The sequence below is a fragment of the Sapajus apella genome, unplaced genomic scaffold (genome assembly GCF_009761245.1).
Source record: "Sapajus apella isolate SASKATOON/1434 unplaced genomic scaffold, GSC_monkey_1.0 scaffold62, whole genome shotgun sequence".
NCBI lineage: Eukaryota > Metazoa > Chordata > Mammalia > Primates > Cebidae > Sapajus > Sapajus apella.
Window position 1 is genome coordinate 13,414,180 of NW_022437002.1, and position 15,795 is coordinate 13,429,974.

Sequence of the window (15,795 nt, forward strand, 5' to 3'; positions counted from 1 at the left end):
TTCAGTTGAAGGGGATAGAAAAGGATTGATTTGTTTGTTGGTTGGTTTTTAGGATGGGAGGAACTGGGCGTGTTTAAGGAGAGGGGGCCAGTGAGAAGGGAGAGATTGTGGTGTCTTCCCCAGTGCAGACCCTTGAGGCTAAGAACAACAAAACATCCAGTAGAGCCCCAGGAGGACAGGAATTTGGCTTTTTAGCTGAGCAGTGAAAAGGCAAGCCGGCAATTGCCCTCTGGGTCTGCCAGGGAAGGTCAGAGAAAGGCCTCCCCAGGGATGGAGAGAGAAAGTGAGTGGGGAAACAGCAGCGGAGAGACAGACAAGCCTTGGCTGGAAGTGGGAGGGAGAAGCACCCTCTGAAGGTACCTAGGGGGATTCAAAGGGGAAGTTAACAGCGAGAACAAACAATAAAGATTCTTATATATAGCCAAGCTCTGCTCTCTGTGTACTCTGAGACTCTCATGCTTAAGGGCTGGTGTTTGAACTTGACTTCTAGGAGAGGCAGCTAGTTGGGGAAGAATTCTGGCTCAAGAGGCAGGAGATCAGGCTTCTGGTCTAGCTCTGCTGCTAGCCCGCTCTGGAGCCCTGGGCCACAGTATCCCATATTTCAGTTGGGCTGGAGGTGAGTGTTTCTAATACTTTCACGGGATCTTGTGAGTTGGCACCCTTGTTACATGGCTGGTGGCCTGGTGCTCCAGAGAATGTGTTTGCCTCACAGGACTGCATGAAGTAATAATAGTGTTGACAGTGATAATAACAGCGGAAGTGTATAGAGTGGCGCCTCTGTGATCTGCACTGTGCCAAGAGGTTCGAATCCTGTGGAAGGATCATCCTCCCCATTTCACAGAAGTGAAAACTGAGGCACATCCCAAGGTCACACTGCCAGGTAGTAGCAGGGTTGGGATTTCCTCTGTGCCAAAGCTTCTTTGACTGGGGCAGATACATGGTCCCCTGACCTTCAGAGGAAGGCACCACAGGCTGTGCTCCCTGCCAAGCCAAAACAGCACTGGGATGAGCAGGCCAGCTAGGTGGCTGTCCCAAGATAGAGGGTCCAGCACTGGGGCAGAGGTGGAACAGGGGAGTTGAGGTCAGAGGTTAGATCATAGAGATGCTGAATGCCAAGTTGAAGGGTCTGAATGGGACTATATGGAAGGTTTGGGAAGAAGGATGGGCAAACCAATGGCAGGAGCCACATCAGACAGGTGGGACAATGCTGGAGTCCAGCAAAGAAGGAAGGCAAGCAATAAACCCAGAGGGAATCTGTGGATGAGTCTGCATGGTGGAAGGGGTATAAGGACTGGCCTCAGGGAGGCATCGGCCTCTTCCAGTCTAAGGCTGGGCTGCCTACTTCCTTGGGAAGGGGCAGAAAATCTGAGCAGGCCCAGCTCCGAGCCCATCAGAGAGTTGGGCTGGGACATGCCCGGGGGTGTCTGCCTCTGGGGTTTTGTTCCCTGTTTGCTAACCTCTCTCCTGCCTCTGGCTTGCGGAAGCTCTAACCTGCAGCTGTCTTGGCCTCGCTGTGTCTCTGTCTTAGGTTGCCGGAGTAGCCCAGTGGATTACCTGGCCTCCCCTCCTTCCGCAGGGTCTCAGCTCCCTGCTTCCTGCCCTGCAGGGCCTGGGGCCACTCGGACCCCAGTGGAGGCTTGTCCCAGCTCAGCCTCCCTGCAGCCCCTGCATGCCACATCTGTGCGTTCCCTGCCACCAGCCTTGTGTGCTGTGCGGGAAGGAGGCCCCAGCCTCACTCCACATTCCAGTGGTTGTCTTTCCAAGCACGTTCACATCTATTATCCAATTTAATGCTCCTCCAACCTTGTGAGATCAGCAGCTGAGCCGTAAGTCCCCGGATCCAGGTCCCACAGCTGGTTGTAAAGCCGGAGCAGAGGCAGGAGCTCCTCCTGCCTAAGTGCCACATTGGAAAAAGGCCTGCGTGACGACTTCAGATTCCAGCTCTGGCTCTGACATTATTCCCCGCGTGACCCCGAGTAAGTTCTTGCTCCCCAGTGTGGAAGGGGAGGGGATGGATGAAGTAAGTGATCTTTACAGGCTTCCCAACTCTGAAAGCCTTGAAAAGATTGAGCCAGATCCTTTATTCAGCAACCATGTCTTGTTTCTTTCAGCCAAGCCAGCCTGTGCTGGAGGTGGAACCACTGTAGCAGCCCCACCTTCCGGGTAGGGGCAACCCTAGCGAAAGGCCTTGTCCACAGAGGAAAGGCCTGGCCACAGTCAAAGGCCAGCATCTAAAAGGCCTCTGAAAATCATCACAGAGACTGCCAAGCCCCTGTCCTGGGCTCCTTCTGTCCTCCCCAATTCTCTCACACCCGCCCTGTCTTGAACCTCTCTTTCATCCCCACCCCCACCATCACGTAAAACCGCTCTCCACCCCCAGCCTGGATGTGCTTCTGCTTACATGGTGCCATTATTCTTGGCCAGAAACTCACTTAATCCTCCCAGTAGCCACCCACCCTATGCCATGGACATCATTATCCCCACCTACAGATGAGGAACTAAGGCCTAGAGAAGCTAGGTGACTCATCCAGGTGTTCCCAGTCGGAAGTGGCAGTGTGGGGGCGGGGCCCCAGCGCCTAAGTTCAAACCTGAGCCCTCCTGCTTACCAATTGCGTGGTCCTGAGCAGAGGACCCCCTCACCCTCTCTGAGTTTTGAATTCCTTCCTCGTAGAACACATCTCCCCATTTCTACCTTGGGGGCGGCTCTGAATAGACCCATGTCCATCCCTATCTGTGTGTTCTCAGCAAATCACTCACCGTCTCTGAGCTTAGAGCCTTCGTCTAGAAATGGGGAAAGCAACACCCACTTCACAGGGTTGGTGTGGAGATTGTAAGAGAGTATGGAGAAAGAGCTAGGGCTCAATAAACCCTAGTTTCTCTGAAGCTGCCTTATTGTAAAGTGAATAGGACCCTGTGGTTGGACAGGCAGGTTGCTTCTGATTATCCACCATATTGTAAATATGGCTGCAGGGAACATCTTTTTGGCTCTCTTGGATTCGTTCCTACAAATAAAGTCCTGGGGATCGATTGCGGCCTGGGTCAAAGGTCACGGACACTTATTCCAGTTGGTAGTTTTTTGTCATGAGCAGGATTCTGGAGGCAGATAGACCTGCATGTGAATTCTTATTGGCCGATTTCCTAGTCAATAGCCTTGGGCAAGTGACTGCACCTCCGCTAAGCCTCAGACTTCTTATCTGTAAATCAGGGGTAATAATATACCTAACTTAAGGGACGATTGCCTAACATGAAGAAAGTGCTCATAAATCCTACCTTTTATTATGATCCTGACTTGCTCTGATCAGCTGTCCTTAGTTAATCAATAGGGAAGCCAAGGTCGAGTGAGGGGAGTAGTTGCCTACCAAGGTCACAGTCTGGGTGCAGCTGGTAGCCCAGGGGCCAGTTTCAGCATCTTCTTTGCAGACCCTCTCAGACTCAAGCCAGAGCTGGAATTGAAATGGTGCAGAGGCTATGGTGGGCTGAGACCGCATCCAGGTAGCAGAGGTAAAGTTCCAAATTGCTCTTTGTGTCCTGAACAATGCCCTCCATGCTTTTGCATCTGTCGTTTGCTGCAAGAATGTTTTCCCTGATCGAGCCATTAAACGGCATGACCGTCTTACCCACTGGACTATGATTGGGGGCAGGGCGGGCTCTGCCTTCATCTCTGTCTGCTGATTGAATAGAATGAACTTGGGGAATTTCCAAGCTGGTCTGGATCAGTTTCATGTTTTCTAATGGAGAAGAGGACACGTGGTCTATCCGCTAATCCATTTCTTGTGTGTCCACTAAGTATTTCGGCTGGGCTCAGTGCTCAGCTAGGAAGGGTCACGGTATGGCAGAAAACACATGTTTGGGGATCGAAAGACTTCAAGTCCACTCTCTGTCATTCCTTTGCTGGGACCCTGGGCTTGCTTTGGCTTTGTGGGTCTCAGTTCTTCCACCTCTAAAACGGAGGTGATAAGCTCACCCCCCTCTGGAGGTTGGTGTGAGTAGGAGTTGGAGACGCTGTGCCAATGTTATACCCCAGTGTCATGTGGTGATGGCCCCAGCTGGGAGGAGGGCTCCCAGGAGACAGACAGCAGGGTCAGGCCTGGAGTCAGGCAGGCCTGGGACCAAAGCCCAGATCCTTCACCTACAGCTGTGTGGCCCTGACTGAGTCGCCTCCCTCCTCTGAGTTCAGTTCCTCCTCATCTTCTCAAAGAGGCCGTCTTTGGCCCCTCCCATCCTTTGTTTCTTCCATACCTCTGACCACAGGTCATAGTTCTCTCATTTGTTCCTTTTTTATTGTCTGTGTCTTGCCTCCAGATTATGCACTCCAGGAGAGCAGGGATATTTGTTTCGTTCTCTGTTCTATCCCCAGGATCTAGCACAGGACTGGCAGGTAATAGGCACTCGATGATATTTGTTGAATGGGTGAATGGATGAATATGTGAATGCATTGGGATTAGTACTTCCAACCTCCCAAGGGCGTTTGGAGATGAAGGGCAAGGTGTGGAATGTGCCCGGCCCAGCACATTATAGGCTTGCTCAGTGAGGGTGAAGCTGCTGTTACTATCCTGAGGGAGAACTCTGCAGCTGCCTCCCAGGAAACTGGGCCCAGGGTCAGGGGTGGGAGAGCTCAGAAGCTCCCACAGCGTAGCTTCCACTTCCTGGCTGGGGCTGAGCCCTCTAATTGCTCCCGTCTCCTTGGCAGCCTGTGCAGCCGTCTAATGAGTTTGCACCCAGCTGGCCCCTGGGCTTGGCCACACAGCTTAGGCCTGCCTGCCCGACTGCAGGCAGACAAAGGCCCTCTGTCCCTGGGACCTGCTTCCTGCCCATCCACTGCGTCCCTGACAAACCGAGGTCCCCAGCTGCCAATCTCTGCTTCTGCAGTGAAGGAGCCCAAGACGCCCATGTGGGTCAGGGGGACAGCAGTGGAGAGGGCATTTGCCATGGAGGGTGGAGCCCTGGATCTACATCCCTGCTCTTCCCCAGCTGAGAGGTGCTAGGGGAGGCCATGGGATGTCATGGCCAAGAGCCCTACCGACAGGTTCGGAATCACGCCTCCATCACCTCTAGCTGTGTGACCTTGGGCAAGTCCCAGACTGTTCTAATCCTCAGTTTCCTCATCCATCAAGCAGGAGTAGATTACAGGAGCTCATGCGTGTGAAGCTTTCAGCATAGCTCTTGGAACATGGAAGAGCAACTGTAATTATGGGGGACCCTTTTAGATCCAGGGTCCTCGGTCTGCTCATCTATTGGATCAGGACTGCTCAACCTTGGCACTATTGCCACTGGGGCTGGATGATTCTGTGGTGGGGACTGTCCTGTGCATTCCAGGACGTTTAGTAGCATCCCTGGCATCAGCCCACCCAGTTTCAAGGTTTCCGTTACTCTCTGAAATTCCCTGGTTTGCTTTAGGAACCCGATTCTTCTCTGTGGTCTGAATCATCGCAAAATAACTTGTAAGTATTCCTTCCCCACAAAATAATTTCTCCAGTCTAGAGGCCCCACATGCCCCAGGTTGGTCACAGTGAGCACTAGATCAGAAGGATGATGGAGGTGACTTCAAATGCAAGAGCTGTAGCAGGACCCAGGCCTGAGCACCCTGGAACCTCCTTGAAATGTTCCCCGTGATACTTCTTTGGAGCCTCGCATCTTCCTCCGGGAACACACATGGCCACCAGTCCGGTGTCCTTGTGCCCCACTCTGCTCTACATCCTGCTGCGATCTTCATCTCAGACTCTGCCAGAGGACCCTGTGCCCAGCATTCACTGCTAGCACCCATGTCCCTAAACATCCTTTCCCACCATACTGTCCCCTGCAGTTGCTGAGCTCTCTTTGCACCCTCCATCTGCTGTGCCTTTGCTGATACTGTCCTTTCTGCTCCTAGAGCCCTCTCTCCACCCCTCCGCTCCCCTCCCTCCAGCCCTAGCTCTCAGGTTGCCTCCTCCTGAAGTTCTCCCCGGTTCCTCCAACAGAACAGCTCTGCCTGCCTGAGGCACCGGAGCCAACCTTGAGCTCACCACTCGGCTGAACACATGTCTGCCCAGCATGCCATCCAGTTTATTTATGAGGCTGTCTGTCTGCCCCCAGTCCCAGGAGCCCCAGGGCAGGGCCCTGTCTGATTCATTGCCAGGCGCAAGGTCTGGCCAGCATCAGGGAGCATGTGTTGAGTAGTAGCAGTGAAAGCTGTCTCTGGGAGGAGGCATCGTGGGGCTGGCTGGCATGGAACATAGGCCCAGGGCTGTTGGGTGGCAGGGCCAGGCCAATGCCAGTGCTGCTGGAGAAAGCTGAGGGCACTTCTTCCCAGGCTCCTTCACCACGCCCTCCCTCCTTCTCCCCTCCGTCACTGACTCATTCACTCAGCAACTTCTCTTGCTCATTCGTGCATCTGCGTGCTCCTTCACAGACTCGTTCACTAATGGGGGAGCTCATCCATTCTTTCAGTTCTGTATTTGTTCATTCATTCATTCATTCATTCATTCATTCATCCATTTCTTCGCTTACTCCTGTATTCATCCAGCAAACTTTCCTGGGCTCTGATATTACACCCAGTCCTGCCCTCTATAGAAGCCTTGAAGACCCAGTGCTGAAGGTCTTTTCTTCCAGAGTGGTGGTGATGCGGGTACAGACGTACAAATGAATAACTGCGGTCAGAGTGAGAGGGGCTATGATTGAGGAATATGTGATGTGACAGTGGAGGAATCTACACAGGCTTCATGGAGGAGGTGGCATTTTCATAGGGCCTGGGAGATTAAGAAGTCCCAAGCAAGGCCTAGAGAGGCTGGGCTCTGAGCTCAGGGATGGGGAGGAGAAGGAGAGATAGGAAGAGATGCTTTCTGAAGGACTTAGGGACTGCTTGGCTGGGTTCCTGAGGAGAGAGAGGAAGGGACAAGACCTGTGTTCAGCCCTCATCCTCCATCCAGAAATACCGAGGGCACAAATGCATATTCAGTGCCTCCTGTGTGCCAGACAGTGGCTGGGGATACAATAACACAGGCAAAACCCTGTCTTCAAAGAGCTTACATTTGAGTGTGGGAGGCAGAAAATTGAGATAACTAATAAAGTATGCAGTGCCAGGCGGCCCTAAGTTCTTAAGAGCCAGAGAGCAGCGATGGCTTTTTAAGTAGCTTGTTTGTGGAAGGCCTCCTGACAAGGCAATGCTTATGAGCAATACGGTGTCTGGCGAGGGTGTCCAAGCAGTTTCCTGCTGGGAATGTCACCTGCTTGCCAATTCAATATCATCCCAGCAGCCAGCATCGGGCTGAGCACGGAGCAGCTGTGCAAGCCATGGCAGTCCTGGCTATGCTTTCCTCTGAGTCTCTGCCTGCCCAACCCACTGGGCTGCCGCAGGGCAGGGATGGAGTCTTCATCTCTGAACCCTGACACTCAGCACAGGGCCTGGCACGTGTGGCCTCCCTGAGGACCAGGAAGCAACACAGGGGTTGAGATGGCACTGTAGACCCTGGGCAGTTGCTGCTCATCCAGGCAGGTGTCAGGGTTGGATGGGGAGGCAAAGGGGGTCCAGAGGGTTCTGGATGCCCCAGGGGATGGGGCATCTTGCAGCAGGAGCCCAGCCTTTCACCAGGGAGGGGAGTATGGGGGAAACAGGGCAAAATAGTCCACCCCTCCTTCAGGCTTGGCCTTCCAGACCCCACTCCCAGGAAGAGCATCACGGGCAGCCTTGAGGTCCCCCATTTCAGCCTCTCTGAGAGCGGAGGTTCTGGAAGTGGGGCCTTTGAGGTGCCCTCTGAGGATCACACTGAGGCTTTTTCTGCTCCTGGAACCAATGGCTCTGGAGAGGGACGGAGTCCAGGGACCAAGCCTAGAACTAGGCCCAAGGGGGAGATGGAACTGGGCAGGGGTGAGTAGATCCTGGGAGCCCTTCTCTCCCTAGCTCTTAATGTCTTTCTTCCTCCCCTTCCCCACGCTCCGAGCCCAGCCTCCCTGGCTCTTACTTGCAGGTATGGGTCAGCCCTGGGCTTTCTCCTGGCTAGCGGCAGAAGTTCTTTCCACCCACCCTGGGGCTCCTGGGCTCACCCAGCCTTAGGGAGTGTCAGAGACAGTCCTCCCGGCACTGCTTAGGACTAATCTGAGAGTAGAATCCTGAAGCCACGGCTTTAGGGAGAGATGGCGACGCTGAGGCAGAGCAGAGTGCACAGGGTTCTGGGCTCTGGGGTGTGGCCTCTGGTCCCCAGCACCTGCAGACCCCTCCAGAGATGCTGAGGGGCCTCAGCTCTGACCAAGGAGAGCACCGGGCACTGGAGAGGGTAGCACCACTCCTGCAGGGGGAGGGTAAGCAGAGGTTGGAAATTTGTGAGGACACTAAAACTTCGGACAGGTGGGGTGCCTTCAGCCTTGAGACTTGGGGATGGGAGAGGAGGAGGAGCCAAGCCTTGGACCCCAGGGAAAAACACTGAAGTACTGCACACCCCCATGTGGCAAAGCTTTTGTTGAGGCTTTCCTGCGGCAGGGAACATCTACTGTTCTGGACCAGCTAGGATCAGGCCATTGTAAATTGTTGAAAATCCGTATCTAAATTTTAAAGAAGTGTTGTTGCTTCTTGAGTCATTTGTCTAGCAGACAGACTTCCTGCAGAGCCAACACCAAGGGGACTCAGGATGTCTTGGATCACTTTTTAATCCTCAGGATTTTAAATTACAAATGTAATTAAAACTTACTCTAAACAGTCAAACGTTTCAGTCATACACAACCTAGAAAGGGAAATCTCTACCCCCTCTCCCCCTACAAATTCTCTTCCCCAGAGATGACACTGTTAACAGTTTAGAAGTTCTCCCAGATTTTTGTCTGAATATTAGTGTTACACGGCTAATTGCTTTGACATAGCAACGTGTATTTCCTCCCATAGTTCTTATATGCGATTTTCCTCCTATTCAGCCAGTGGCATCCAATCCACGTGCTTCAGAGAGGATTAAAATAGATAGACAGTGATATAAAGAGGAATAAGGAACAAGGCTTAGTTAAAAACAGGATTCAGAAGAGAATCTCAAAGTCTACATGAGACAGAAGTCTTAAAGGCTGGCTTTGTTGATTAACGTATTGGTTAGGATACTTTGGCTGCAGATAGCAGTAAGTACAACACAAACCTGATGAACGATGAGATATTTTGACTCAGGTCCCCAGACTCCAGAGACACACTGGGCTTCAGGGCTGGCTTAATCCAGCGACACTGGCACATCTCTCTAAAGTTCTCTTGGCTGTACCTTGCTTTGTCTAATGGCTTAATCTGTTGGGATGGCATCCCTCAAAATTACCACACGGCTGGACACTACACTTTCCCCCAGGCTCCCAGCAAGTCTCCCCTTGATCGTGGCTAGGCTCACATGCCCATTCCTGGGGTGAAGAGTGTGCCCTGCATGCAGGCTTAGGCCTGAGTTTCTAGACCAATGACTATGGCAGATGGGGTGGGATTTCATGACACCAGTTAAAGCTCCCCTGGAACTGAATTTGGGGTCAGCTTACCCTGAAGCTCATCGATGATCTGAGACTGGGCTGGATTCCAGATTGAAAACTGGGGCATATTTAAGAAGAAGGACAGGAAAGTTGAAGAAGGTAGAGAGTCAACATCATCTACTATAAGAGAGAGAAAGATCTCTCTCAAACCTTCCCTGTAGAGAGTCACAGCAGATCTTGGAGGACAGGTCATGGAGTTTTGCTCTAAGCCACAGGTAGAGAGAATTTAAGATGTGATGTAAGGGAAATCCCTACCAGCTCAGGGGGATGTAGGGAGTCCTTCCACTTCTCAGAGGAGCCACCAAAGAGTTGGAAAAGCAGATACGGACGAGGCAAAAGTGAGGTGAAGCTGCTGCCTGAAGACCCAGTGGCCCATCCTTGCCTCTGAGCCCCAGCCAGGTTAGGGATTGTGGGGAGAAAGCCCAGAGGGGCTTCTGCCCACTTCTAGAACTCTAGAACTCTGTAGAGCCCTGTCTGGAAGGTTGCTTGGCCCATGACCACAGGAGACTAGAAAGGGCAATGTGGTGTGTGTACCCATTTCCTGAGGGCTGCCGTGGTGAATGACCACAACCTTGGTGGTCTGAGACCCAGGTGTCGGCAGGGCTGTGCTCTCTTTGAAGGCTCTGGAGGACAATCTGTTCCCTGCCTCTCCCAGCTTCTCTGGCTGTCCTCATGACTACAGCACAGATTAATCTGAGTAAACCACAGATTAACTCAGGTCTCTGCCTCCATGTCATCTCCTCCTCTGTGCCAAGTCTCCCTCTGACTTTCTCTTCTAAGGGCTCTTTTCATTGGATTTTGGGTTCGCCTGGATAATCCAAAATAAGCTCATCTTGAGAGCCTTCATCACATGGGCAGAGACGCTTTTTCCAAATCACATTCACAGGTTCTAGGAGTTAGGATGTGGACATATCTTTTTGGGGACAATATTCAACCTCCTACGGGGTGTTTAGGCAGAGAGAAGACCAGAGACAGTGCCCCTAGACTGGCTTGTCTCCTGTGTGGTGTGGTAGGGATGCCCCAAGGTCCAGCGTCTTGACAATGGGAGGACACAGAAGGCCACTCACTGAAAGCTCTGGTGGGTTGTTTGTGTGTCAGGACCCTGGACAGGGGCATGACAACCCTCAGGTCCCAGCCAGCTCACAGTGGATATGCCCTTGTGGTTCCTGATCAGCCCAGCTGTGCTGGAGCTCCCACTGGTCCTTGCCCAAGTCAGGACAGACCCCAGGTTCCACTTGCTGCACTGGTAACAGCAGCTAGGACAGAAACAGACAGGATGAGATGCTCCAACAGGAGGGTGACATGAGGCCTGGAGACCCTTGCCCTGATGCCATGAGGACACCCAAGTTTCCAGTTTGCAGACCCCATCTTAGGAGGGGAACTCCTTGTGTGTGGGGGGAAACAGCTCTGATAGGAACTGAAGTTTACATCAACTGAATCTTTCTCCCAAAGAGAATGAGTTACCTTTCATTGGTCAGTTATTTATTTTTATTTTTTGAGACAGGGTCTTGAGTGCCAGGCTGGAGTGCAGTGGTGTGATCTCAGCTCTCTGCAGTCCCAGCCTCCTGGGCTCAAGCGATCCTCTAGCCTCAGCCTCCCAAGTAGCTGGGACTACAGATGCATGTCACCATGCCTGGCTAAACTGTTTTTGTTTTTTTTCTTTTTGAGGCAGAGTCTCACTTTTTTGCCAGGTTGGAGTGCAGTGGTGCGATCTCTACTCACTGCAACCTCCACCTCCTGAGTTCAAGTGATTCTATTGCCTCAGCCTCCTGAGTAGCTGGGACTACAGGCATGTGCCACCACACCCAACTAATTTTTGTGTTTTTAGTAGAGGCGAGGCTTCACCTTGTTGGCCAGGATGGGCTTGATCTCTTGACTTTGTGATCTGCCCACCTCGGCCTCCCAAAGTACTGGGATTACAGGTGTGAGCCACCATGCCCGGCCTTGTTTTTGTATTTTTTTTTGTAGAGATGGGTCTTGCTATGTTGCCCAGGTTGGTCTTGAGCTACTGAGCTCAAGGGATCCACCCGCCTTAGCCTCCCAAAGTACTGGGATTACAGATGGGAGCCAATGTGCCCAGCCTTCATGGATAAGTTTTTTTTTTTCCTTTTGTTCCAAGTATATAAATGGTAAGTCTTCTGCAAATAATAAGGCCTCCAGGTTTTACTTGCAAAAACAGGCCCATGCTGTACACATCATTCTGCAAATTGCTGAATACACTTCATACATGACAGACATATTTCTATGACAGTATATTTTAGGGCTACCTTATTTTTTTAAATCCACATATTTGTGGATTTATATAATTTGTTTAACCAAACCCTTATGGTTATTATTATTATTATTAGAGATAAGGTCTCACTCTCTTACCCAGGCCAGATTGCAGTGTCACAATCATAGCTCACTGCAACCTTGAACTCCTGGACTCAAGCAATCCTCCCACCTCAGCCTCCTGAGTAGCTGGGACTACACATGTGCACCTCCATATTCAGCTAATTAAATAAAAGGTTTTTTCATACAGACAGGGTCTCACTATGTTGCCCAGGTGGTCTCCAACTCCTAGGCTCAAGCCATCCTTCTGCCTCATCCTCCCAAAGTCCTGGGATGACAGGCATGAACCACCACATCTAGCCAACCAAAACTTTATTGATGAACATTCAGGTTGTTTGTTGAATTTAATTGAATTAACAAGTGAATCAGCTAAACAATGTGCAACAATGCCTATTTATGCTGAGGTTGCAAAAATGCAATATTTCTTTCCCTTTCTCCTAAATCTATATAGCTCTGACCTCGCATTTCAAGTGAAAAAGTAATTAAATGACCCCAGAATTGTTGGTCAGAAAAATGCATCGCGGCCCTTTCCACCTTCCAAAACACTCCAGAAAATGCGGTTGAGGGTGGCTTGCCAAGACTTGGCTCTTCTGGTGTGAGTGACATTCTGGACTCTTGAATGTAAACTGCTGGCAGTGTTAGCTTGCTTTGCATTAGCCAATTGTCACTTCTCAAAGAGGGGCAGCAGAATGCGGAGCTTGGCCTCATTACACCATTCTGGTCACAGTGGCCCCTGTAAAAGGAACTCCCTGCAATCTTGTGCATCTCTGGGATGTAAAGGTGCAGACAGGGCTTGGCTGTGTTCTCACCTACTGTTTCAATCAGCACCCTTTAGACTGCAAGTGACAGAAAAGCTGATCAAACATAAACAGAGCAGGATATAAATTGGCTTATGTAAACAAGAAGTCCAAGGAGTCTCAGTCATGGCTGCATTTGGGTGTTTAACTGACGTCATTAAAACTCTCTCTTTCCAGCTCTCATTTTATGCCTGCCTGCTTTTAACTTTTTTTTTCCCCCTGGGCAGATCTTTTTCTTGTGATGCAAGATGTCCACCAGCTGCTACAAACTCATCCTTACAGCTCACAATCTCAAAAGAAGAAATTCTAGACAGCACTAGCAAAAGTCTCAGGGAAGACTCCTATTGGCCTGGCTTGGGTCATGTGTTTATCCTTGAGCCAATAACTGTGCCCAGGGGATGGGTGCTTCAATGGCCGGGCATGGCTCAAGAGTTCCCCCTGCCTGCCTGTGTGGGGAGGCTGCCCAAGTGCCCCACTGAGCCACACACATGAACAGAGCAGGAATTTTTTTTTTTTTTTGGCAAGGTCTCACTCTGTCACCCATGCTGGAGTGCAGTGGTGCAATCACAGCTCACTGCAGCCTCAACCCCCAGGGCTCAAGGGATCCTCCTCCCTCAGCCTCCCAAGTAGTGGAATCACAGTCTTGTGCCTCCACACCCAGCTATTTTATTTTTTGTTTGTAGAGATGGAGGTCTCCCTATGTTGCCCAGGCAGGTCTTGAGCTCCTGGGTTCAAGTAATCCTCCTACCTTGGCATCCCAAAGTGTTGGGATTACAGGCATGAGCCACTGCACCTGGCCCAGAGCAGGATTAATGGGGGAGGGAGACATGGCTTATCAAAGAAACCAAGTGCCCACTGTGCCGGCCCTCCATCAAGTTCTGGCAGGACCACACCTCTGTCTACGGAGAAGTGCTTGTTATTTGGATATAGAGTTGGATATGGCTTGGCTCCAAACCCAGAGCTATCCAGAGCAGTTGGACCCTGCTCAGACCTGTCTTAAGTTCCCACTTCTCAATCTCCCTCAGGCCAAAACAGTGGTGGTAGTGGGTGTGAAGGTGGCCCCTCCAAGCCCACACTCCTGGGTCCAGCTGTTCCTATACCCTCTGCTTTCCCTGTGCAGACTCTGCAGACAGCACAGAGGTAACTGTCCTAACCTGATAGAAGACACTGGAGGAGAAGCGTAATCAGGATTCAGGTGGCTGAGGTTGAACACCAAGTGGCTGCTTTTCGGTGTTTTAGGGTGTCCCCCTACCTTGGCTCAGTCCTCTATTCAGGCCCAACTCCTAAGGTCAGCCCCTGACCCCCCTGACATCTAGGCTGTGGTCTGGCCTCTGAGGGAGAGAGCAGCATCTGCCGCCCTGGGACTCCTGGCCTCTTTGTTTTTGCCCTCGGACCTGGGCAGGGGGCCTAGCTTGAATTCTCTCTGCTGGGGGGATATCTGTGTCTCCTGGGTACAGGAGACATTCTCGGATTTGGGGGTGCCTGCTGTATCAGAAGTTGAAGTGGAGACAGTCAAAGGAGGGGAGGGGGGCAGTAGGGGGGTCCCGGGAAGACAACGTTCTGGGATGTCTTAGGGATAGGCCTGCTTGGGTTTCTGAGCAGCTAGGTACATATATGGGACACCCTCTCCATAGCCTACCAAGGGACACCCTTCCCATCTGATCTTCACGGTGGGGCTCTGCTGGCCCCCACCTGGTCTCCAATCCTTCCCCTTCCCTATGTAGCTACAGGCTGGACACCAAGCTTCCTCCATCCAGACCTTTGTCACGCTCTCCCCTACTGCAGTGCCCTCAGCTGCCTGACCCATCAATATTCACTCCTCAAAGTCTAGCTCCACTGGATAAGCCACTTCATGACAGCCAGAATCCGATGTTGAACAGCAAGTGAAGACTCCATAGCAGTGTGCTCCTTCCAACCACAAGGACGTGGCCCGCAGAGCTGGGCCCGAGGGTATCTGTGGTGCCTGGGGTGGCTGCGCTTCCACGAGGGCCTGGGAGTTGACACCACTCTCCCCAGCACACGCACAGATACGTTGAAGTTGCCCTCAGTACACGAGCCACAGGAACTGGCACGTGATAATCCAGCTCCCATGCTCGTGGGTGGGAGGGCTCTGAGGTGAGTGGTTTGCACAGTTTCCCAGAGGCTCCCTGTGGGACTGACCTCCAGATGGCCAAGGTGACCACTTGCTTGTTGACACACTGGCCTCCTCCTTTTCCTTGTCTCACTTCCTCATTTCCCTTTAGGTTTCCCTAAGATCAGGCTGTCATGGTCTGATTTGTGTCTCCAAATTCAGATGTTGAAGACTTAACCTCCCATGCGATTGTGTTTGGAGATAATTCCTTTAGGGAGTCGATGAAGGTTAAATGAGGGCATAAGTAGGAGCTTAATCCAATGGGACTGGGGTCCCTACAAGAAGAGGAAGATGCCGGAGCTCTCTGCCTCCACACACAGGGAGGAGAGGTCGTATGAAGACAAAAGAGAAGGTGGCCGGGCGCGGTGGCTCACGCCTGTAATCCCAGAACTTTGGGGGGCCGAGGTGGGTGGATCACGAGGTCAAGAGATCGAGACCATCCTGGTCAACATGGTGAAACCCCGTCTTTACTAAAAATACAAAATATTAGCTGGGCATGGTGGCATGTGCCTGTAATCCCAGCTACTCAGGAGGCTGAGGCAGGAGAATTGCCTGAACCCAGGAGGCGGAGGTTGCGGTGAGCCGAGATCGCACCATTGCACTCCAGCCTGGGTAACAAGAGCGAAACTCCGTCTCAAAAAAAAAAAAAAGAGCAGGTAATAGCTGTCTACAAACCAAGAAGAGGAGCCTCAGCAGACAATGAACCCCGTTGGACCTTGGTCTTGGACTTTCCAGCCTCCAGAACTGGGAGACAATAAAGTTCGGTTGTGTAAGCCCTCCAGTGCATGGCATTTTGTTATGGCAGACCTAGCAGATTAATACACCTGCCGATTAAACTACTTGTTCTCCCCTTGTTGTCTCAGGGTTTGCTCCTAGGGAACCTGGACTAAGACAGACGCTCTGCTTCATTAGGCCCCAGGGAAATGTAAATGAAAACCACAATGTGATGCTATTTCACATGGACTAGGATAACCGGAAGGAAATCTGACCACATGGGGTGCTGGTGAGGATGGGAAGCTGTCATATACAGCTGATGGAGGTGTGAGTTGGCAAACTACTTTGGAAAACTGTTTGTCAGTATCA

The 15,795-nt window shown here is 51.7% G+C and overlaps 1 long non-coding RNA gene across 3 annotated transcripts in view; it reads left to right on the forward strand.

Annotated features, from left to right (window-relative positions):
* LOC116529368 overlaps positions 1–15,560 on the forward strand; it is a 33,274-nt gene extending 17,714 nt beyond the window's left edge. The window contains exons 1-3 of one of the 3 annotated variants that reach the window (XR_004259477.1): positions 5,295–5,441; positions 14,825–15,064; positions 15,369–15,560. This is a non-coding gene — a long non-coding RNA (uncharacterized LOC116529368). Of the gene's footprint in view, positions 1–5,294; positions 5,442–13,834; positions 15,065–15,368 lie in introns of those variants that run through there. The other 2 variants (XR_004259476.1, XR_004259475.1) reach the window with 2 other exon arrangements.
* The last annotated feature ends 235 nt before the right edge of the window (positions 15,561–15,795 follow it).